This window comes from Loxodonta africana, chromosome 15, assembly GCF_030014295.1.
Source record: "Loxodonta africana isolate mLoxAfr1 chromosome 15, mLoxAfr1.hap2, whole genome shotgun sequence".
NCBI lineage: Eukaryota > Metazoa > Chordata > Mammalia > Proboscidea > Elephantidae > Loxodonta > Loxodonta africana.
The window spans coordinates 79,849,075-79,871,675 of NC_087356.1; the positions used below are offsets into that span (position 1 = coordinate 79,849,075).

The 22,601-nt window shown below is 49.0% G+C and overlaps 1 protein-coding gene and 1 long non-coding RNA gene across 2 annotated transcripts in view; one reads left to right on the forward strand and one right to left on the reverse strand.

The window, feature by feature from the left end:
* The window catches only part of LOC111752837 (uncharacterized), a 43,457-nt gene extending 35,391 nt beyond the window's left edge, over positions 1 to 8,066 (reverse strand). Inside the window, exon 1 of the long non-coding RNA XR_002787732.2 lies at positions 7,838 to 8,066. This is a non-coding gene — a long non-coding RNA (uncharacterized LOC111752837). The remainder of the gene's footprint in view (positions 1 to 7,837) is intronic.
* The window catches only part of DSCAML1 (DS cell adhesion molecule like 1), a 418,105-nt gene that overhangs the window by 247,712 nt on the left and 147,792 nt on the right, over positions 1 to 22,601 (forward strand). The window lies entirely within an intron of this gene.

Below are 22,601 nucleotides of genomic sequence, written 5' to 3' on the forward strand. Positions count from 1 at the left end.
GAGGACCCACAGAGGGGCTGCTATTAGAACTGAATTCTGTAGCCCACCCAGTGTCTGGATGACACCACTTCAATACCACGCCTTATGTACGGTCGCTTACGTTTACAGACATTTGTAGAAAACTATGAAGCTGCTCATTTAAAACAGCATCAATGCCCCCAAATCACTGCCAATCGATTTGAAATGCACTTTTACGGATAAAACCAAAACCCGTTGCCATCAAGTCAATTCCGACTCCTAGCAGCCCTGTAGGACAGAGCAGAACTGCCCCATAGAGATTCCGAGGAGCGCCTGGTGGATTCGAACTGCCGACCTTTTGGTGAGCAGCCATAGAGCTTAACCACTACGCTTTTAGGGGTAGAAAATATGAATTCCTAATTCCATTTTGCTGAGCATCAAAATGAGGTGAGCACAGGGAATGATCAAAAGACTACGAAGAGAGAAAGCCCTGAATAATCCTGGGATAGAATATTTGTAAGAATAATCTGGACGGAGATCATCAAAACTAGCAAATATTCAGGCCACCCATTACTAACTAGTAGTGTTTCCTGTTGCTCCAGGTTATATTGTAATAACTTCTCACATGTACTGAACACTGGCCATGTGCCGAGCACCATTCTAAGCGCCTCACTCATGTTATCTCATGGGTGATACAACAACTCTGTGAGCTAGGGACTACTGTTAAGCAACATTGAAGCTATTCAAAACCAACTAAAGTGGCTGCACTCTTGGAGATGATGAAATGTCCTATTTTTTCTGACTCAGAGCACAGAACAGACAAAATAGCAGAACTGTCACTAGCAACCCAGGCCTGAGAACTTTGCTGGGAAAGGCCAGGACAGCAGCAGTTTCGTGTCACCCTCAGCAAGTTCCCTTTATTCCACCAGGCATCCATGCGTGTGGCTCTCTGGATTGGGGCCAACCTGGTCCCATGCAATTCTTCGACACTGCCAGAGCTCAGACAAATCCCTGACTTTATAGTTCTGCTTTTGGGTTGGCTCTTCCTCCTCACCAACCTCATCTCTGGTAGAGTTGGTCCCAGCAGCTGGTAGAACTCTAACCTGCTGGTGGTGGGTCGTCAGGCTCAGAATCCCAGCATCTGAGTTATCTGCACGAAGATGGAGCTAGGACAAAGACGTTGTCCCTGCCCCTCAGGGTTACAGCCCGAAGTTAGAGACAGAGGAGATGAGGCAAGCATGAGTCAGTCACCTGAATGCAAGAGGACAGAAATGGAAAAGAATTTAAATGTGTTTCTATTTTCTTAGTTCCCTGAGGACCCTTTGATGTTGCATGGGGAGGTGGGGAAGCAAGGGGGGTGGGAAGTAGGACAATCTGCACAGAGCAGACCTGGCCCTCAGCCACAAGGAGATGGGCCCCTTCAGGGGTATTCGGGGTACTAGGAACCTCTCCGCATCCCAAAATGTCAGAGCTTCTTTGTTTGGACTGAAAGCATTGTGCCTATTAAAATGCAGATTTACGGAGAAGAGCAAATGTTGAGCTCTTGAGACACCACTGTCTCAATGAGGTCCTTCATGTAGGACCACATGGGAGTTGCAAAATCTCTGGGTTCAACCCCTTCCCATGTTATGAATAAGGAAGCACAGAGGGTAGGACCACCATCCCGGTCACAACACAAGGGGGGATCGAGCAGGCTGTCCCGAGTCCTAAACTGGTCTTGTGTTGTCAGACACCTACCCAAAGAGCACAGGGTCTAATGGGGTGGGGGTGGGGGGCAGATGTATACATGGAAAGAAAAGGGTAACCAGCAACACAAGGCAGGCTGTGGTGGCACTTGTGACAGGTGTTGGAGAAGGGAAGGAGCAGCCTGGGCCGGGATGATCAGAGAAGTCATCCTGAGGAGGTGGGACCACAGCAGAGCTTGAAGGATGGAGGCATTCAGAGTTGGATGGACAGAGGGTCCACATGGGGCCAGATGAGACCAGGAAGTTTGGATGAGGTCAGACCTTGGAGGCTGAACTGTTAAGCTTAGATTTTGGATATGATCCCTTAATAAAGGGGGCCATGGAAGAATCCTGAGAGAGAGGTGCAATGAGGGGGAAGCAGCATTCAAGATGCGGCCAGCAGAGGGGTGTGCAGGAGGAACTGGAAGGAGGAAAAGACCAGAGGCAAGGAGACTCAGATGCAAGAGGTATAGTGATGCGAGGCTCACCAGAAATAGGTAAGGAAGAAAAGGCGAGGATCCCAAGAGTGCCAGGCCCCACAAGGTGTGTGATGAGGGGAATGGCGCGGTTTCTTGAATTAGAAAACCACCTGGTCACTAGGTGACCTTGAGTAACTAGCTTCATCTTTCTGGGCCTCCATGTCCTCATCTGTGAAATAGAAAGGATAATGTTCAAACTATGTGCCTGCCTCCTATGCAGAGTTTTTGAGAATGAAATGAGATCATATGTCAGCATTTTGAAGGGAGTGAAGGGTTATGCACAATTTTTTTTTTTTAAATCCTCTTTCCCACTTGGAAATCAATACTGGAAAGCTCCATGTTTCCCATACCCAGGCACCTTCGCTTTCAACCTTATTTACTTCAAAGCACAAAGAGGAAATATGTTTTCCCAGCACACTGGGGTAAACCGACTAACTGCTGCTTCCAGAGGTCACTAGTATGGGCTTCTGGGCCCACTCCTTAGGTCCCTCCAGGCCCTGCCCAGCAGCCCTGAGGGCTGATAGGATCGGTGTCCCAAAACAGATGCAACCCATTGGCCAGGGCACCCCAGTGGGAAAGCTCCAGCTCAGCCAGCCCCAGAGATGAAGTGTTCCTGGTTCCATGGCCAGGCCCTGGGAGTTCCCTCCTTGCCCATGCAATCCAGTGCTCCCTGGTTTTCTCTTGGCAGCCCTGAGGATCCCCCTCACTCTCCTTCCAAGCATCAGCAACTCTCTCCGTCCTCCTTTCCTGCCCAGGCATCCTTAGGCATAAACATTTACTTTATTTATATTTATGAAACCTCCAATTAGGTCAATGCATTTTTGTGCACATCTTAATAATTACTGATATGGTGGGGGAAGAAGAGGGTCACATGGGCTATAGGAACCCAGTTCATTCCTCTCCCTACCAGCCACGGTCACTGGGGACCCAGTTCAAGGAAAATGCCCTTGTTGGTGTACTAATTGCTGAGTCCGTATCCAACACTGCCTTCCACAGCCCCAGCTCAGCATTTCTACAAAGGAATGGAAATGGTTTTGTGGTTTCAAACCACACTGCTCCCCCAGACCCCACTGGACTTGTAAATGGATGCTCAAAACCAAGAAAGTAGCAGCTGAAATGAAATTAGGCACTGAGTCTAAAAGAAACCAGGCTGAGATTCTCATAACACATGAAATCTAACCTTTCATTTCTGCAAGTCCAGATCCACTTCTTGTCCCCTGAATTCGTTCCTGTCTCATTAGAACACGCTGCCTCTTGATTCAGAGACCCACATCCCACGATCCTGGGAGCTTCTGCCTCCTGTGAGAACTGTGGTATTTCTATGGGAAGCTGTAACCTAGGTGTCAGTCATGGGTCTGTAAACCAAGTAGAAGAGGAAGTGAATTTTGAGGAGATAGGAATGAGTTCAGGAGACAAGAAGGGTGTCTTGAAATGAGGGTACAGTCGATGCTGGCAATTAACTAACTTTGCTAATGATGGCTTCTAGAAAGCTCAGGTCCTGATATGTCCATGGAGTCCCGTGATTAAATCCCCGGGCTTAGAGGTCAGAAATTCTGAGTTCGTTTAAATCCTGGCTCCACAATTTACTAGCTGTGTGACCTTAATCAGGTTAATTAACATTGCTACACCTCAATTTCGGTCTGTAAAAAGAGGATAACAATAATACCTAAGTCGGAGTTGTTTTGAAGGTTGAAAGAGACCATCCACACACATAAAACTCTTAATGCGTGGATTTTCTGTGCATTCATCTCAGTGCACTTTGCTCCAGCACGTCATGCCAGGTGAAAGGAGCCGGGGTCGAAAGGCTGCCTGCTGCATGATTTCATTTGTGTGTTCTAGAGCAGGCAAGACTACAGGAACAGAAGACAGATCAGGAGCTGGGATGGGGAGAGGGGTGACAACAAAGGGACTTGCAGGAATTGGGGGAGGGGTGATGGAACTGTTCTAGATCCTGCTTGTGGTGGTGCTTACACAACGGTATGTGTTTCTCAAAACTTCTACAACTGTACAACAAAAAGGGGGAATTTGACTCTATGTAAAGCATGCCTCAATAAATCTGACCCCTCCAAAGACAGAGGTATTGCATTCATATAAAATTTTTAATGCCTGGTGTTTACTAAGGACCCCTGGTAGCACAGTGGCTAAAGCACTTAGCTGCAAACCAAAAGGTCAGCAGCTCAAACCCACCAGCCGCTCCATGGAAGAAAGATGTGGCAGCCTGCTTCCCTAAGATTACAGCCTTGGAAACCCTCTGGGGCAGTTCTACTCTGTCCTACGGGGTTGCTAGGAGTGGGAATTGACTCGACGGCAATGGGTTTGGGGTGTTTACTAGGTAACTAAACTTTCATAGTGAGTAGGAAATAGATGGTAATTTTTATTATTACATTATGATGGGGAGCACTTTCCTGACTCAGAGGACATGGGCATGACTCATTATTTAAAGGGGCAAACGTGCTGGGTTGGCTGTAGCCCTCCTCCAAGGGGGCAGCTTTGGCTCAGTGGTCAGCAGGAGTCCCTTCCAGGCTGTGACATTTGTTGAAGGTATCCCACCTCCTTGGCTCACCAAGTAGTTTTTGCATAAGAACGACTGTGAGTTTTTGTTCTGTTTGGAACACCTTGGCAGCCTGGCAGACCTGGGGCCCAACCTCAGAGCTTAATAGCCACTTTCTCACCTCCTCTCATTGTTCTTTAATCTGTATAATTTTAGGACCCTGTTCAGCACCTTCTCTATGCTCGTGGCTCCCATTAATAATCAGGATCAGCACTTACCTAGGTGCTTTTCATTTTCAAAGCCCATTAATTAACACTAATTAATCCACACAGCAGTGCTGGAGGGAAGGGGAGCTATCATTATCTGGGCTGCAAAAAAGCAAGGCAGAGAAAGGCTCCAGGTGACTAGCCTATGGCTGCAAAGGGTAGGGAGAGAGAAGGAAATCCTAGCCAGAAAACCCTGGTACCCCAGATCCCAGCTAAAGGCCAGAACTATGGGGGATCCTTAAAATGGCCGACAATTATTGAGCAATTACTGAGTGTGAGATAGCACACAAAGAACTTTGCATGCATTTTCTCATTTAATCGTCAAGGCAATCCTGTGACCATCTACACATGATTCTCTCCTTTTGACTCATAAAGAAACTGAGACACAGACAGATTGAGTACTTGCCCAAAGTCACATAGCCAACACACAATCCAGAGTTAACCTCTCACCCACCACACTTTACTGCCTCTACCAGATTGCCCCTTAGAGCCAGAGGTCGCACCAGGTGGGGAAGCTGCTGGTGATGTTGCCTTATCCTCACCACATACGAGGAAGGAATGAAAGAGATTTGGAGGCAGCAAGGCCAGAAAGTAGAAAACAGAACAGAGCCTGAGGACCAATATCATGGTACCTTGATATTGGCTCCCTACTCCCTACTCTCCAGCTCCATCTCCTCCCTTAGCCCATAAGAAGACCATCCATTCATCCTTCAGTGAACACTGATGGAGCTCAGCACAAACCTGAGCTCTGGGGACATTTGAAAATGTATAAGGCATGACCCCTGCCTTTATGGAATTCACGGCTAAATATGCAAGACAGACAAATAACTACAAGAAAAAGTGAAACTCTGTCCAATTATTCTACATTCAAAATAACATTCTTGAGCTCCACAAAACTTTTAAATGGAATAACATAATTAATTATTAAATATGCTAAATATATCACGTACCTCAAGAACTGGCAGGGAACTTGCATTTATTCATTCATTTAGTAAATATTTGTTGAGTGCCTACAATGTGCCAAGTGGTGTTCTAAGCACTAGGAACACAGTGGTAAACAAAACAAATGAAGTTGTTGTCCTTACGGATTTTATATTCTAGAGGCAAGAGATGGTCAATAGGCAAACAAACAAGAAAAATATCAGGAACTGTAAAATATCAGACAGTTGTAAGAGCTGTACAGAGAATTAAAACAGAGTAATGTGGAAGAGAGTGCCTAACAGAACTACCATATGACCCAGCAATGCCACTCCTAGGTATGAACTCAAGGGACTTGAAAGCAGGGACTCAAACAGACACATGTACACCAATGTTCGTTATTGCATTATTCACAGTGGCCAATGGTAGAAACAACCCAAGTGTCCATCGACAGATGAATGGATAAACAAAACATGGTATACACGTACAATGTAATTTTATTTGGCTATAAAAAGAAATGACGCTCTGATACGTGCTATGATGTAGCTGAACCTTGAAAACATTGTACTGTTATAAGTTAGACACAAAAGGAGGAATATTGTATGAACCCACTTATATGAAATTTATAGAATAAACAAATGCACTGAGGCAGAAGCAGATTTTTGGTTATCAGGAGCTGGGGGGAGAAGAGAATGGGAAATTTTGCTTAAGGAGTACCAAGTTCCTGTCTGAGGTGATGAAAAAGTTTTGTAAATAGATAATGGTAGTGGCAACACAATGTTATAAGTGTAATTAATGTCACTGAATTGTACACTTAAAAATGGTTAAAATGGCAATATTTATGTTATCTATGTATTTTTTCCACAATAAAATTTTTAAAAGAGGAGAGAGTACCTAGATATCTATTTCAAATTGGGTAGTCAGGGAAGGGCTGCCTGGGGAGGTTACATTTAGTTGAGTCCTAAATGCCAGGAAGGAGCCAGCCATGTGATCAGACAGACAGCTGCAAAACTGCCAAGGTGGGAAGGATTTTGTTGCACTCAGAGTAGGCAGAAAGCCAGAGTGAAGTCAACAAGAAGAGAGCAGCACAGAGATAAAGTTCAAGAGGTAGGCAGGGGCTAGATCGTGGATGACTTCAAGGTCAAGGTAAAGTGTTTGGATTTTTTGTTAAATGTCATGGCGAGTCATTGGAGGAGGTGTTTTAAAAGAACACTCTAGCTGCCAAGTGAAGAATGGATCACAGGAGGTCACGAATGGAGGCAGAGAGAGCAGTCAAGCTGCAGAGCACGGGTGGGAGACCAAGGAGGTGTAGACCAGGTCATGGCAACGTACTTGGAGAGAAGTAGGTGGATCGGGGATATATTTGGAGATTGAGCCAGCAAGATTTGCTGATGACTGGATATATGCAGAAAGGAAAACGCAGGAATCAAGGGTAATGCCTACATTTTTGGATTAAACATCTGGATCCCCTGCATGGAGAATGGGAAGACTAGGGAGAAACAGATCGAAGGGTTAGGGTGAGACCAAGTGTTCTGTTTTGGACATGTTCACTTTGAGATGGCTATTAGACAACTAGGTAAAGAAAAGCAGGCATTTCTGCGGAAAGATCAGGGCTCAGATTCAGACCTGAGAAGCCATCGGCTTATGGATAGGATTTAAAGCCACGGGAGTAGATGCAAAAACCAAGGGAGAGAGTCTAGATAGAGAAGAAGTGGGTTCAGGACACTGGGGTGCACCAACATTTAGATGTGGAACACAGAGGAAGCAGGAAAGGAGATTGAGAAGGTGGGCCATAAGGGAAGAAGGGGACCAAGATAATGTGGTGTCCTGGAACCAAGAAAGTGGAGTGTTTCAATGAGGAGAAGGCGGCCAGCTGGGTGAATGATGCTGGTAAGGAAAGTAGGCTCAGAAAATATCACCTGATCCCATAGTTCCCAAACCTGCCCGTACATTAAAATCACTGTGGTACTTTTTTAAAAAATATCAATGCTCAGGCCTTACCTCAGACTAATTGAGTTGGAGACTCTGAGGGTAGGGCAGGACATCAGAACTTGTTCAAACATGCTCCAGGTGAGTCTGGTGTAGCCTGGCAATGGATCAGGGCCTGAGAAACACAAATCTAGTCCAGCTCCTGGACCAGAGACCACAGAGGTTCAGTAAGCTTGGTGACGCCAGTACCAGGGGACTCTGGAATGAGATTTACAGACTTCCTATTTCCTAATTCAGTACTCTGTCCATTACAGCGCATTGTCACTCTGGTTTGGGGCACGTGATTTGCCATACAGAAGTAAAAGTTGTGGAAGAAATTTAACTCCAAGTCAGGGATTTTAAATTTGAAAGCAAGCTCAGCCATGTGGAAAGTGGGAAGCCTCTGTGGCGGATGCCTAAAAATATCCAAACGTGTAGTAATTAGCCTCTGAAGGCCACCGTTTCTGTGACTCCAGCCACTTTTCAACTGTCTGCATTTGGATTATCCACTTTAGCTGATGAGAATGTTGCCTCTGCAGCTGACTGTTCCCCAACAGTCAGGATTGTTTCCTGACAAGCCGAACCACTTCCCTCCAGCAGCTCCTACAAGCTCAGGAATCAAAAATGAAAAGCATTTAGAGAGAAAGAACTCGTTGAGAACAATTAGGCTTTACTGGGGTTGAATGAGGCATTCCAACAGGCCAAGGGGAAGGCACAGTGGGTGGGGAGGTTTCCATTTCTTGAGCACTAACCTTGTGCCAGGCCCTGTATTAGCAGCGTCATATGTACTAGCTCACCTGATAAGCACAAGATCTTAATTCTTTTATTCATATCTATTGACTAAGGCAGATGCTGAAAGCTGGGAGGTGATGAAAGATGTTGGTGGTAGAATGAGGGGGACTGGGAGTAGAAAAGGGAGCCCTGGTGGCACAGTGGTTAAAGCACTCAACTGCTAACCAAAAGGCTAACAGTATGAACCTACCAGCCGCTCTGCGGGACAAAGATGGCAGTCTGCTTCCATAAGGATTCACAGCCTTGGAAACCCTTTGGGGCAGTTCTTCTCTGTCACATGGAGTTGCTCAGTCAAAATTGACTCGACAACACCCAACCACAACCACAACAACATCTGAGGGGCAAGTTGGAGGCTCTTCTGGTGCAATGGTTCTCCACCCTGGCCCCGCACAGCATCGTCAGAAGTTAGGTACAATCAGATGCCAGGACCTCACCCCAAAGCAGGTAATCAGAATCTTCACCAGTGGGACCTGGGCTTCTGAACTTTTTGAAGGTTCATCAGGGTTGCTTTGCTTAGTTGACCGGACCCTCCTCCTGACGTAGCAGCTGGAGCAGAACTCAGTCCTCCAGGTCCTGGTGCCTCTCATTCTCAGGGCACGGTAGTTCCGCTTATGTCCAAATCTTTCTGATAACCGTGACTGCCCACACGGACCTGAGCCCCTGGGATTCTAGTACATAGCCAGGTCCCCAGACAAGGTGGCATGTTCTCTGGGCCCATACAGAGGAGTCTTTTCATCAAGAACTGCTCTTTGCATCTGTTCCTTCATGTGGAATCTGGCTGGTGCTGGTGCCCAAGGAGGGTAAGTGCTTTGTCCTGGGCCCACCATAGGTGAGGGGCAGAGCCCAGGAGGACATCCACTCCCCGCTTGGTCCAGAGCCTGCACCTCTGCCCTTGGGAGGTGAGGAGGAGCCCAGGCCCACACGCCCTGAACTGCCCTCAGAGGAGAGATGACAGAGGGAGGCAGCAAGGAAGGTGTTACAGGCTCAGCAAGCTTGCGTCCCCCTGCAGGGGCTAAAGGGCCAGCACCATGTGTCTGAGGGAAAGGCCAGCCCTCAGTGGACTGGCAAAGGCCATCTGAGAACAGAGAGTGGGTAATTTGCAGAAAGGGCACGGGCCGCAGAGGGACAGTCCAGACCATGATAGCTCAGCTTCCAGACAACAACAGCAGGCAGCCCCCCTTCTGAGCCCACCACTCAGGAGACCTCCACCTAACACAAGGAGACAGGATCTTCCAGAGAGTGGGGCAGATACACACACCAGGCCTCTGTGGACCACTAGTATTCAGAACCGTGCTGCTCCCTCCCCTGCCCTAAAAGGGCGGGTTTCCCCGAGGATATAGTTAGTGCCCATTTGTCCTTCTGGATAGTGTCCACCTCCCGGGGAGAAGACAGAGACCAAGGGTTAGAAAGTGCCCCTCCCAGAGTGACCCAGGAATCCTTGCCCTTTAAGCCTTGAACATGGCTAAACACATGTATTCTATATACTCACACACACACATATATATACATTTATGTTGTTATTAGTTTATTAGCTGCCTTCGAGTCAGAAGGAAATGTTGCCCAGTCTGATGCCACCTTCACGGTCATTGGTATGTTTGATATTTGAGTCCATCGCTGTGGGGATATATGTATGTACATATATGTATATATACCAGTTGCTGTTGAGTAGATTCCAACACATGGTGATGCCATGTGTGACCTCATGTGTGTCAGAGTAGAACTGTGCTTCATAGGGTTTTCAATAGCTGATTTTTCAGAAGTAGATCTCCAGGCCTTTCTTCTGAGGTGCCTCTGGGTAGGTCTGAACCTCCAAACTTCCAGTTAGCAGCCAACTGCCTCAACTGTTTATACCACCCAAGGACTAGATAGACAGACAGATAGAAAAGCAATAGAGAAGGTTAGGCTGTGGTAACACATCATTGCTGTTGTTGTTAGGTCCCATCGAGTCGGTTCTGACTCATAGCAACACTATGTATAACAGAATGAAACACTGCCCAGTCCTGTGCCATCCTCACAATCGTTGTTATACTTAAGCCCATTGTTGCAGCCACTGTGTCAATCCATCTCATTGAGGGTCTTCTTTTTTGCTGACCCTCATAGATCCAAAAAAAGTATAATGGGCTCAAACACAGTAGTTTATTTCCAATGAGGGTGTTCCTGGTTGGCAGGTAACTCTTTAGGCACCCAGGCTCCTTCCATTTTATGGCTCCTCCATCCCCTAGAGCCTCATGGTTGGCTGCATCCTGCTCATGGCAGGCAGAATAGAGCATGGATATACACAGCTTTGGAAAAGCCTTGGCCCCAAAACAGGACTCACTTCTATTCATATCCATTGGCTAGAACTCAGTCACTTGCCATACCTAGCTGCAAAGGAGTCTGGGAGATGAGGTCGAGCTGTGTGCCCAGGAAGAGGAGAATGCAGATGCTCCTAGGTAGCCATCGGTGTCTGCCACGGTCTAGACGGGATACTCAGGCCTGACGGGGACCCCCAGGGGGGGTCTCTCTTCTCTTTTGGCCCTCAGTTTCTTCATGAATATGTGGGCATAAAGCACCTGGCTTTCCCACCCCACAGGGTGGTTATAAGAGTCAAACAGTGCAACTGCTCCTAAAAGGATTGCCTCCACTAAGCGCTTGACAAATGAGAGGGGTTTTGTACTATTATTGACACAGGCTGGGCCCTGCCTCCTATATGGCTGTTTGTCTCCAACTACCTAAACCCCTTAATTGTTCCTCCAAGCGTGAGGAACCCACAGCAGCCTACGAAGGTGGTGGTAGCTGACAGACACTGGGCTTTATCATAACTTCAGCTATGGTGGGGGTTCCAAGAAGGGTGTGGTAGGGTTAGGTGGAAGGGAGGAAGGCATGGTCCTCCTTTAGCCAAGAAAAGGGGCGGTACATCCCCTCCAACAATCTCCTTGGGACATTGCCCTTTGGCTTCAGAGTGAGAAGAACTCAGCACTTAGGAGTTAGCACTGCAAGGGGAGGGTTTCTGATTTACTGATGTGGTGCTTGAATGAAGGGCCCAGGTGGCTGCAGAGGACAGGAGGTGCGCTGGCTTCATCTGGGAGCTGCCCTTTCTGCAGGGTCCCATCCTACCTGCGGCTACTGTGACTCAGGGATTCCCCTTGCAGTGCTAACTCCTAAGTGCTGAGTTCTCCTAAGTGATGGGGGCTGGAGCAGAGGGTAGGCCAAGCCCAGGAGGTAGCTTAGTCTTAGGGCTTGAGGCTAAGGAATCAGGGGGAGGGCTCTGAATGGAATGGAAGGTAGGCTTCTCTGTAGCTGCCAGGAGTGACTGAGGCAACCCTGTCCAGCTGGTCCCAGCCTGGGGGTCTCGGGAGGTTCCTGCAGGCAGGTATCTGATTGAGGAGCCCCTGTGTCTGGGTATCAAAAAAACCCTTTGCCATTGATTCCATTCCGACTCGTAGCGCCCCTACAGGACAGAGTAGAACCGCTCCATAGGGTTTCCAAGGAGCAGCTGGTGGATTTGAACTGCCGACCTTTTGGTTAGCAGTCGAGCTCTTAAGCACTGCGCCACCAGGCCTGGATGCCCGAGAAAGCTGGACACAAGCTTGCATCAGGCATAGAGGTGTGATCTGCCAGCAGGAGCAGCTCAGGTTTTGGAATGTTCAAATTACCTTCTGAGTGTGCTACAGGACTCATGGGCTTTGAGTGCTGGCCAGTGCTACTTGGTAGCAGTGTTAACTTGAGCGGGGGTCCCTTAACCTCATTTTCCCCATTTGGAAACAGGGAATGGTAAAACAATACCTCTCTCACAGGGTCATTAAGGGGAGCAACTAGGATAACATCTGTAAAAGTTCTCTGCTTTGAAAAGTGTTGGCTGCTAGCACCATTATCACTACTATGGGCCATTAACGCTGAGGGGATGATTCTATGGAAGTTACTTTTCCCCTTCCTCTGCCTCTGGATAAAATCTAATTGAGCCCAGAACCCCGAGAGAACAGGGACTCTGAGGCCAGGGGCAGGAAGGTGGGAGAGGAACCTGCTCCTACCTACACGGGAGCAAGCGGGAGGGTACCTGATCAACACGCCCATCTCCAGTAAGGGGCAGGGAACGGTGGCAGATCGGCCGTTGTCATTTCTCTTGGATTTGACCAGGATTGCTTCCTTGCCTTCAGTCAACACAGTTCTGAGCACCCACCCTCTGCAAGGCGCATCTTCTCCCCGTATCCTAATGATTCCCCTGCAGGTACTTATTGAGCACCTCCTACATGCCCGTCATTGGTGCTCCCCGAGAAACACAGTTGGCATTACCTAAGCACACACCTCATGGCAGGAAAGGGAAGGGGCAAGAAGGCCCCGGCAGAAGACCTGAGAGGAGGAAGGGAGGATAAAGCCTCCAAATGGATAGTACACGTTAATAATAATGACGATCAAATACCTACCAGATATCAGGAACTCTGACTTCTCCTTCCGGCTTCCCACCAGCTGGTGATTGCCTTGTCACCCTTCTCCACCTCAGTGGCCTCAGCTCCCAGGACTAGACCCATTGCCAGTGAGTCAATTCCTACTCATAGCGACACTATAGGACAGAGTAGAACTGCCCCATAGGGTTTCCAAGGAGGGGCTGGTGGATTCGAACTGCAGACCTTTTGGTTAGCAGCCATGCTTTTAACCACTGTGCCACCAGTGCTCCATCCAGGAGTAGGGTGGGAGCCAAAAGAGGTTTCAGCTGAGAGAGCCCTTATGAAATTCCAGAATGCCTCTGCCCTGCGGAAATTGTTTGTAATTTAGGGCGAAGGGCACAGGAGGCTGCAGAGGATAGGTGTGCTGGCTTCACCTGGGAGCTGCCCTCCACATGTGCACCTGGAGGTGGAGAGGATGGGGCAAGGGTGCAGACTGGGAGCCCCGCAGGAGGCTGGGGAATGGCTGTGCCCACTCTTCCTCTTTGCCTTCCTCTCATCTAGCTGGTCCAAGCAGGAGAGTGGAGAACAGGGCATGCCCAGGACACAAAGGCACAGAATGACTGAGGCTCATGCTCAGGAAGCCACAGAGAGTAGAGGAGAGAGCACTGGGCAAGGAGTCCAAAGACTGAGTTTCTCCCCCCAGCTTGGCTACTCACTCACCCCATGATCTTAGGAAAATCCTTACTCTTTATGAGCTTCGTCTTCCTCCTCTATAAAACACCTATCTCACAGGGCTGTTGAGAGGACTCCATCAGCGTCTGGCATGTAGTAACTGCTCAATAAATGGAAGTAATGACTGCGATGATGAGACCAATTTCCAAAGACCCTCCTACCTCTCGTCTTTTCTCCTAGCCCAGGGATATTTCTTTGTGCTAAACCAAAGACAGTTGGGTGCAGCCACGGTCCCCTGGAGCTCACATCTCCCCACACCTTCCCCTGCAGGCTCTGATCACTGGCACTGCCGCTTCCCCTTAATGAGGGTTGAGTTTCATTATCTCATTTGTCTGGGGTTTCCAGTGCCCAGCTGAAGTATATTTGATGTGGGCACTGGGCTCTGCAAAAGGCAGGGTATTAATCCTTAAAGCTTAGCATCTACCCTGAGTTGCCATGTGTGGAAAGCTGGCCTTGCAGCTGGCAAGGGGCCAGACTGGCAGGGAGCAGAAGGCCTGATCCTGCTTTGAGCTCCTCCAGGGAACAGGGCTCCAGCCTCAGCACCAGGTTCCAGCTACCATGGCCAGTGGTTTCCTTATGTTTTAGCTAAAGCTCTCCATCCCCACTCCTGCTAAGTGTCATGGCCTACAGTGACTCCTAGAATTGCAGTCAGCAGAGGCCCACATCATCTGCCACTGGGCAGCATTTGCGAAGTGTGATAGGAAGAGAAATACGACTAGGTCTTCCATACACAGAAAACTAAGTCCTTTGCTGTGGGACTTCTAAGAGCCTTAAATTGCTCAGTCATCAAAACTGCGTCGAGAACCTACTACGTGCCAGTACTCATCTAACTGCTGGGACCATGTGGTGAGTAAGACAGACAAGTTTGATGCTGTCATGGGGCTTATATTCTAGCAGGAGGGGGAAGAAATAAATTTGTAAGTAATTTGAGAACTTCAAATAATGATGAGTTCTATGAAGAAAGTAAAACAGCAAAGGGAGAGGAGTTGGCATGCTAACGTGCACCGGGAACCTCTAAGGGAGGGCAGACTGCTTTTTCTCTGAACAGCTCTCAGAGTGGAATTCCTTGGAAAGCCCTTGAAGAAATCCAGCTCTAGAACGATCTGTCTAAAACTCAGTCTAACGTGTCAGCCCTTGGCAAGATGGAGCTGTTTCATTACATGCATATTTACTGAGCCCCTTCTATATGATAGAGCCCTGGTGCTGCAGCGGTTAAGAGCTCAGCTGCTGACCAAAAGGTTGGCAGTTCGAATCTACCACCCACTCCTTGGAAACCCTATGGGGCAGCTCTACTGTGTCCTATAGGGTAGCTATGAGTTGAAATCAACTCAACGGCAACATGTTTGGTTTGGTTTGGTTCTGTGTGACAGATGCTGATCCAGGCTCTTAGGGTATATCAGTGAATAAAACAAAGATCCCTGCCCTTGTGGGGCATATATTGTAATAGGAAGAGAGAGACATAAGCAATCATCACGATAAAAAGGAAAATATGTAGTATATTTGGAGGTCATAAACGCTGAGGAAAAAGTCGAGTAAGGAAAGGGGAATCAGGTGGAAAGGAAGGGAGTCAGGTTGCAGTGTTAGACAGGGTGGTCAGGGCAGCCTCGCTGAGAAGGTGGGATTTAAGCAAAGACTTGGAGATGAGGCATGAGCCAGGTAGATGTAGGGAAGAGCTTCCCAGGCAGAAAGAACAGCAAGGACAAGGCCTGAGGCCAGAGTGTGCTTGATATAGCCGAGGGACAGCAAGGAGGCCAGCCTGCGGCAGTGGGCATACCTCTAGGGCCCACATAGCCCACTGATCGTAGATGATCGTTCCAGACCAGAGAAAAGTATGTTCTCAGGTGAATAAAAACAGTAATAATACTTGAAAAAAGTATTTCTGCACAAAGTAGAGAAGCTTCTCTACACGCACACAGGTTCTGTTCAAGAAGGCCATCAGCAGGTCCATTTACTCCCAAGTCCATCGTGCCTACAGAGGTTCACGTTTGCCTTCCCCGGGTGCATTTCTGTGAAACGGGAATGTATGTCAGTCATTCGAAGCTTCAAAACCAGGCCTACTCTTTTCCTCCTTGCAGAGGCAACATTTAACAGGCATCTTTTCCTAAAATAGGCCTGTTTGGTCGACATCAAAAATCTACTGAGGCAGTTAACCCTCCACCTTGCTGGTCTCCACCAGGGCCTCTGGGAGCTGCCAGGCAGTCATGCCGTCGGCACTTGCAGCCTCAGCTCGGTTTGATGTTGGGCAGATTCCGATGGACCTTGAGCCTAAAGAGCCTTGGCTTATTGCAAGAGCTCCATCAGTACCACTTCACCTTGCTCAGCCTTTGAACTCCTAGTTAGGCTGGCATCCAGCATAGATACCAGTCAGCACAGAGAACACTTGTTCCATCCCCTGCATCCTTTCTCCTTATAGGATTGCACAGGCCTGGTCCCATGTTGTATAATTTACTCTCTGCCCTTACAGTGGTCCTCATGCCATACAATCCATGGACCGAGTAAGCAGTGCATTGTTTGTCATTTTCTCTCCACTTTCTGTTTGTTAAATTATCCCCGCTTGGAGGTTCATCGTAATAGTACTCCTTGCCAGCATTTTCAACACTTGCCACTTCCACATTTTCCAAACATGAAGGGATTAATATAATTACCAAAAAAACCCCACTGCCGTCAAGTTGATTCCGACTCATAGTGACCCTATAGGACCGAACTGCCCCATAGAGTTTCCAAGGAGTGCATGGTGGATTTGAACTGCCAACCTCTTGGTTAGCAGCCATAGCACTTAACTGCTACGCCACCAGGGTTGGTCACAAAATACTGTATCTCCCAACTAATAAACTCAGCAAATACATGGTAGACAAACAACTTGGTGGGCAGGCCTACATGACACACGTGGACATTAAAGACATCGGTGCCAAGATGAGATTTGATTTCCCCCTGGTACATAGCTCCATTCAAATCTGTAAAAGTTTGGAAGCGGAAAGTTCACAGTAGAGGAACTTTTATCTATCAGTAGTTTTTAAAATGCAACTGGCCCCTGTATCCTCCTCCCCAGCTCCTTCTGGCTTTTTCATCTCAGTACCGGATCTAATTTTAATGGCCTCTGGAGCTAAGTAACTGGAAGGCTGCACTGTGTTACCTAAGCAGAGTGGGCTGCAGCTGTCTTGTTTTGCCTTTGAGTTTTTTCCTTCCTCTCTCTTTCCTTTATCCCCCTTTTCCTGAATCTCCCGACTTTCCCCTGCATGCAAGAAATAAACACCCTAAAATAAAATGGCCCACTGCCCCAGAGTTAGCTACAAGCAGCCTCCACTCTAAGCCCAGCTCTGGGGTTGGTGACACACTACCAGGAAGACATGGATGTGGGGCTTCAGTAACTGGTCTTGATGTTTGCTTCACTTCAGCGAGCAGTGGGCTGGGTTGGAAAGATGGTGTGGGTGCATCGATGAGTAATAATAATAATAATAACCATTTATTTTCCCTGTCAGACCCTTTCATATAGTATTTGTAAGTCTCATGACAACCCTGTGGAATAGATATGATTATTTCCATTTCACAAAGAAAGAACATGAAGTCCAGAAAAGGTAAATGCCTTCATTCATGCATTTATCCATTCACACACAATGTCAATTCTATGTCAGCTACTGGCCAAGAACTAACGTGCAAGCCTAAGTCTGTTGGGCTCCACCACTTTCCACTACCGTGTGCTTCTTTACCCCAGGCCTTGGAGAACTTACCCGCCAGCTAAGGAGACCAACATGGCAACATTCTAGTGCAATTCACAAAAGAGGGTTAAACACGGGCCTGGTAACGTCGAAAGCCATGTGCTATGGAAGCTCAGAGCAGGAAGTGATTCCAAGAGTGTCTAGGAAGGTAGACAGAAGAGCTGCATTTGCATGGGGGTGGCAGGCACATCCTGGTGGAGAGCACAAGGGCAGGGGGATTGCATCCTAGGTGGTGAGCGGGAGGAACATGTTGTAGGGGGCAGTGGGAGAGGACAGGGCAGGTGGTGAGCATGTGCGGGACCTGGTGGTAACCCTGGGACCCCTGGCCCCAGGAGCAGCTTCACCAATGGACTACACTCCCTACTTGCTCTTTCCCTGGAGCCCTTATAAGTCAGATGAGAAATGCTGACCCGTAATGGGTCAGTAAGAGGAGCTTGGGTTCTTTGGGCGCTGTATGGCAGGATATATATCCCTGAAAGCTGGCGCTCAGTGCCGGGTCAGACCCAGACCCCCAGAAATCCTGCCCTCTGAACCAAGGCTGCAGGCCGAAGGGCTCCTGTGGTCAGTGGTCTGTGACATCCCATGCCCTTTAGCCCTGTCTCTCCATCCCACCCCCCTCCATCAGAGGCTGTGAGGCTACACTGACTACCTCCACATTCCTGCCCTGTCCTCTCCCACCACCCCCCACAACGTGTCCCTCCCAGGCTTCTATGCCAATGGAACCACTGCATGCAATCATTTATTCATACCACACTCACCAAGCAACCACTGTGTGCCGGCCATCATGCAAGGCACTGGAGAAACAACTAGGGTCCAAAAAGACATGCCGCTGTCCTCGGAGAGCACACTCTTCAGGGGGGAAACACTGAGTGCACAGGTTGTTAAAGGGGGTCGAGGGAGACAGGCAGGAGGCAGGCTGCAGTGTAAACACAGTGGTCAGAGTAGCCTTACTGAGAAGGTGGCAACTCCATGCTCTGTTATCGGACAGACCCAAGGTGCTCTGAGAGCAAGTACAGCAAGTGGGGGCATCCAGCCCAATCCTGAGAGGTCCCTGAGGGGTTTAGTGGAAGGGAAAGCTGAGCTAGAACCGGAAGACAAGCAGAAGTTAACTGAGGCAGTGGGTATAGAAGGAAACAGAGACGTAGAGCATTACAGGCAGAGGGAACAGCATGTGCAAAGGCCTGGAGGATTGAGAACGAGGACATGGGGAGCTACAAGTGGTTCTGGGTGGACAGACAACCAGTAGAGATGTGGCTGGAAAAGTAGGAAGTAGCCTCGTCATGGAAAGCCCCAGGAACTGTAGAAAGGGACTTCAGTTTCGTCCTAACAGCAGCACCAAGCCACCAGGGCTTTAAGAGAAGGAGTGGCAGAATCCAGGATGTTATAGCAGGGCGAGATCAGAAATGTCATCCGGCACAGCTCCTCACTTGCACAGACCAGCCAAAGCTTGGAAGGTGACTGGCCTGGGGTCATTCAGCAGAACTGGGTAGAACTCAGGTCTCCTGACCCACACCCGTGCTCACTCCTCGGCAGGCAGTCCAACTTCCCATTCGGGAGGGGTCTAAAGTTTCACAAGGGAAAAGCTTACACCCCCTCCCACTCCCCTAGTGAGACAAGGGCAGCAGTGGTGCCTTAGTCCCCTGGGTGGCTGCAGTCCTGGCCCAGCTCCGGGAACGTGGTGGCAGCAATCCAGTCCTGCTGCATGTCCCCCAGTGAGCCCTGTAGCCCGGACTATCTGGGGCGAGGCCAGGTCCAGCAGCCGAGCTTTCCTGCTCACTTGCCCCACAGAGTCGGTGCCCAGGGGCCCCGCGCCCACCCTCCTTCCCTATCCCTGAATCCTCTGAGCAGCCCAGGTACCCAGCCTTCAGGACAGCTCTTGGTCCAGGCCCAGCCAGGCGTGGGGAGTTTAAGTTTTGTTAAGCATCTCCTGCTATTGCCTCATTAATTAATACAATGAAGATTAATTTTACAATAATGAGTAAAACCCTCAGAGGGGATGGGCAGCAGGAGAGAAGCCCTCTCCCATATCCGGGGCAGAAGGCTGGAGGGATGGCTCGGCCAGTCACACAGGAGCTGGACTCAATGTCACCCTCCTGAGGAGACAGGGGCAGAGCAGGGCAGGGTTGCCAGAACCAGAACCTTTGCAAGTCCCGGAGGGTTCTAGAAAGAGCCCTGGCTAAGAGTCAGAAGGCCTGTGTTCTGGTTCTGACCTTCCCATGAATGAGCTGGGTATCCTCAGTTTTCTTCGACGTAAAATGGGATCATTGCTGCTTACCCAGTCTGCTTCATAGGGCAGCAGGCAGATCCAGTGAGAAGGTGGGTCTGAAAGGTGATGATGACAGCACAGTAGGGAAAGGAACTATGGTGACAGCCAGGGCTGTCTCTGGACAGCTTGGAGCATCACTTCACCCCTCTGGGCTTAGTGTGCCCACCTCATGGAGTTACTGTGCTGATTAACTGAGGTGCTGTATTAAACCTGGATAGTGCCACGCCTGGGACCCTGGTGGCATAGTGGTTAAGAGCTGTGGCTGCTAACTAAAAGGTCAGCAGTTCGAATACACCAGTTGCTCCTTGCAAACTCTATGGGGTGGTTCTATTCTGCCCTACAGGGTCACTATGAGTCAGAATTGATTCGACAGCAACAGGTTTTGGAGTGCCACACCTGGCACAAAGTAGGCGCTCAACAAATGGTAACCAAACCCATTGCCGTTGCTAGTCGATTCGGACTCATACCGACCACACAGGACAGAGTAGAGCTGCCCCATGTGGTTTCCAAGGAGCACCTGGTGGATTTGAACTGCCCACCTTTTGGTTAGCAGCCATAATTCTTAACCACTACACTACCAGGGTTTCCCAACCAATGGAAGCTGCTGTTACAACTATTGTGATTTCCATCATCATCACTAATAAAACAGAGTCCTTTCCAGCCCTTCAATTCTTCCATTACGCACCTGGATCACAGTGGTCCTTCCTCACTTCCAATAAAGAGGCCTAACTCAGCCCCTTAAACCCCCTCATCCCGCCCCACCCCTTCCAGCTTCTTTGGTCGGCTCCACAGCATCTGAGAGACACGGTTTAATTGGACTGCCCATCCCCCTTCTCTGCTTTTTTCCTCTGATTCCCCTGGACCAGGGATTCCCAGCCTCAGCGCTGTTGACATTTTAGACCTGATAATCTCTCGTTTTGGAGGCTGCTGCCAATAGCAGGAAACCTTGGTGGCATAGTGGTTAAGAGTACGGCTGCTAACCAGAAAGTCAGCAGTTCGAATCCACCAGGCACCCCTTGGAAACCCTATAGGGCAGTTCTACTCTGTCCTATAGGGTTGCCAACAGCAACTCGTCTCCACTCCTTCCACCCCGCCCCTGTAGTAACAACCAAAAATGCCTCCCAAACCCACCGCTGTCAACTGACAGTGACCCTATAGGACAGAGTAGAACTGCCCTATAGGGTTTCCAAGGGGCGCCTGGTGGATTGATTCGAACTGCCAACCTTTTGGTTAGCAGCCAAACTCTTAACCACTAGCCACCAGGGTTTCCACATTGCCAAATGTCCCTTGGGGGTGCAAAATTGCCCCAGTGGAGAAGCATTGCCCTAGACTGATATCCTCTCACAGCCCCTGCCTCCCTACTCTGCTCTCTCCACCCCTACCCCCTCTCTATCTTGTTCTTTCTCACTCCCCCTTTCCTCTTCTCAGAGGAGCAACTACCCTCAAACATGGCACTTTGGAGCCAAAATGGACTGAGCACCCTCCCTGCTTGAGCCACTCCCTCTTCCTTGTGGCTGCCTCAGCCAGGGCTGCCAGAATGGAGACAAAATGCAAATTGCAGATGGTGACTTGCTTTGCTAGAGCCTGAGGCCTCTCCCTTGTTTTCTGTTCAGATGAAAGGCAGGAAGAGGGGCCAGAGTGGGGCAGGCGGGACTCCTGGGAGGCTATAGCTCTTCACCACACTGTATCAGCCCCCTCTGCTGACGTCAGGGACCTCCAGGGAGGGAGGCCTGGGGAGAAGGAGGAAGAGGGAGGAGGAAAGCTGGGACTGCAGCTGGGAAGGGGCCTCTTTCCCTCTGGAACTGGAAGCCTAGGGAATGTCCCATGCTGGCAAAGGAATAGAAGGCAGGTGGGGTCCTCTTCCCTGGAAGTTAGAAGCTCTGAGGCTCATGTCTGCTCTAGTAAAGCAGCCTGGACTGGCTTGACCGGCTTCCAGCCTAGTCTCCTTAGGTCACCTTCTGTCTCCCATCAGAGGCCTCTCCTGCTAAACTCTCCCTCTCTACCTGCCTCCCCAAGTCCCCACGTACATGACTCCCATCCAGTACTTTTGACTCTCACTAGAGCACCCAGGGGACATTTTTAACTGCCTTCAGCATCATTTTTCAGCATCATCATTAATAGCTCAGAGGAAATCATGTTCATTTTAAAGGTCCCTCATCCAAGCTCTAGTCCAGCTTCCTTCTTGCCTGGTCCTGTTGGGACTGGCTCTTCCTCATGTCCATCTCCAGGAGGGGCATCACAGATTGTATTGTGTCCCCCAAAAATACATGTGTCAATTTGGCTAGGCCATGATTCCCAGTGTTGTGTGGTTGTCCATAATTCTGTCATCTGATATGATTTTCCTATGTGTTGTAAATCCTGTTGCTATGATGTTAATGAGATCGGATTAGTGACAGCTGTGTTGATGAGGTGGGACTCAATCTCTAGGATCAGATTGTGTATTAAATCAATCTCTTTTGAGATTTAAAAGAGAGAACTGAGCTAAGAAACATGGGAGCTTCATACCAAGAAAGCAGTGCCAGGAGCAGAGTGCATCCTTTGGACCTGGGGTCCCTGTGCTGAGAAGCTCCTTGACCTGGGGAAGACTGATGACTAGGACCTTCCTCCAGAGCTGACAGAGAGAGAAAGCGTTCCCCTGGAGCTGACATACGAATTCGGACTTCTAGCCTACTAGACTGTGAAAGAATAAATTTCTCTTCGTTAAAGCCATCCACTTGTGGTATTTCTGTTATAGCAGTGCTAGATGAGTAAGACAAGGGGCCATTGTTGTAGGCCCAGAGCCCTCTTACCAGGGAAATGCCAACATACTACCTCTCTACCAGCACCTTCTCCCCCACCAGACCAAAGCAATCTGACAAGAATGGATTAGCGCTGCAGCTAAGAAAACGTTAAACTCTAGATACCAAAAACCCTTCGCCATTGAGTCA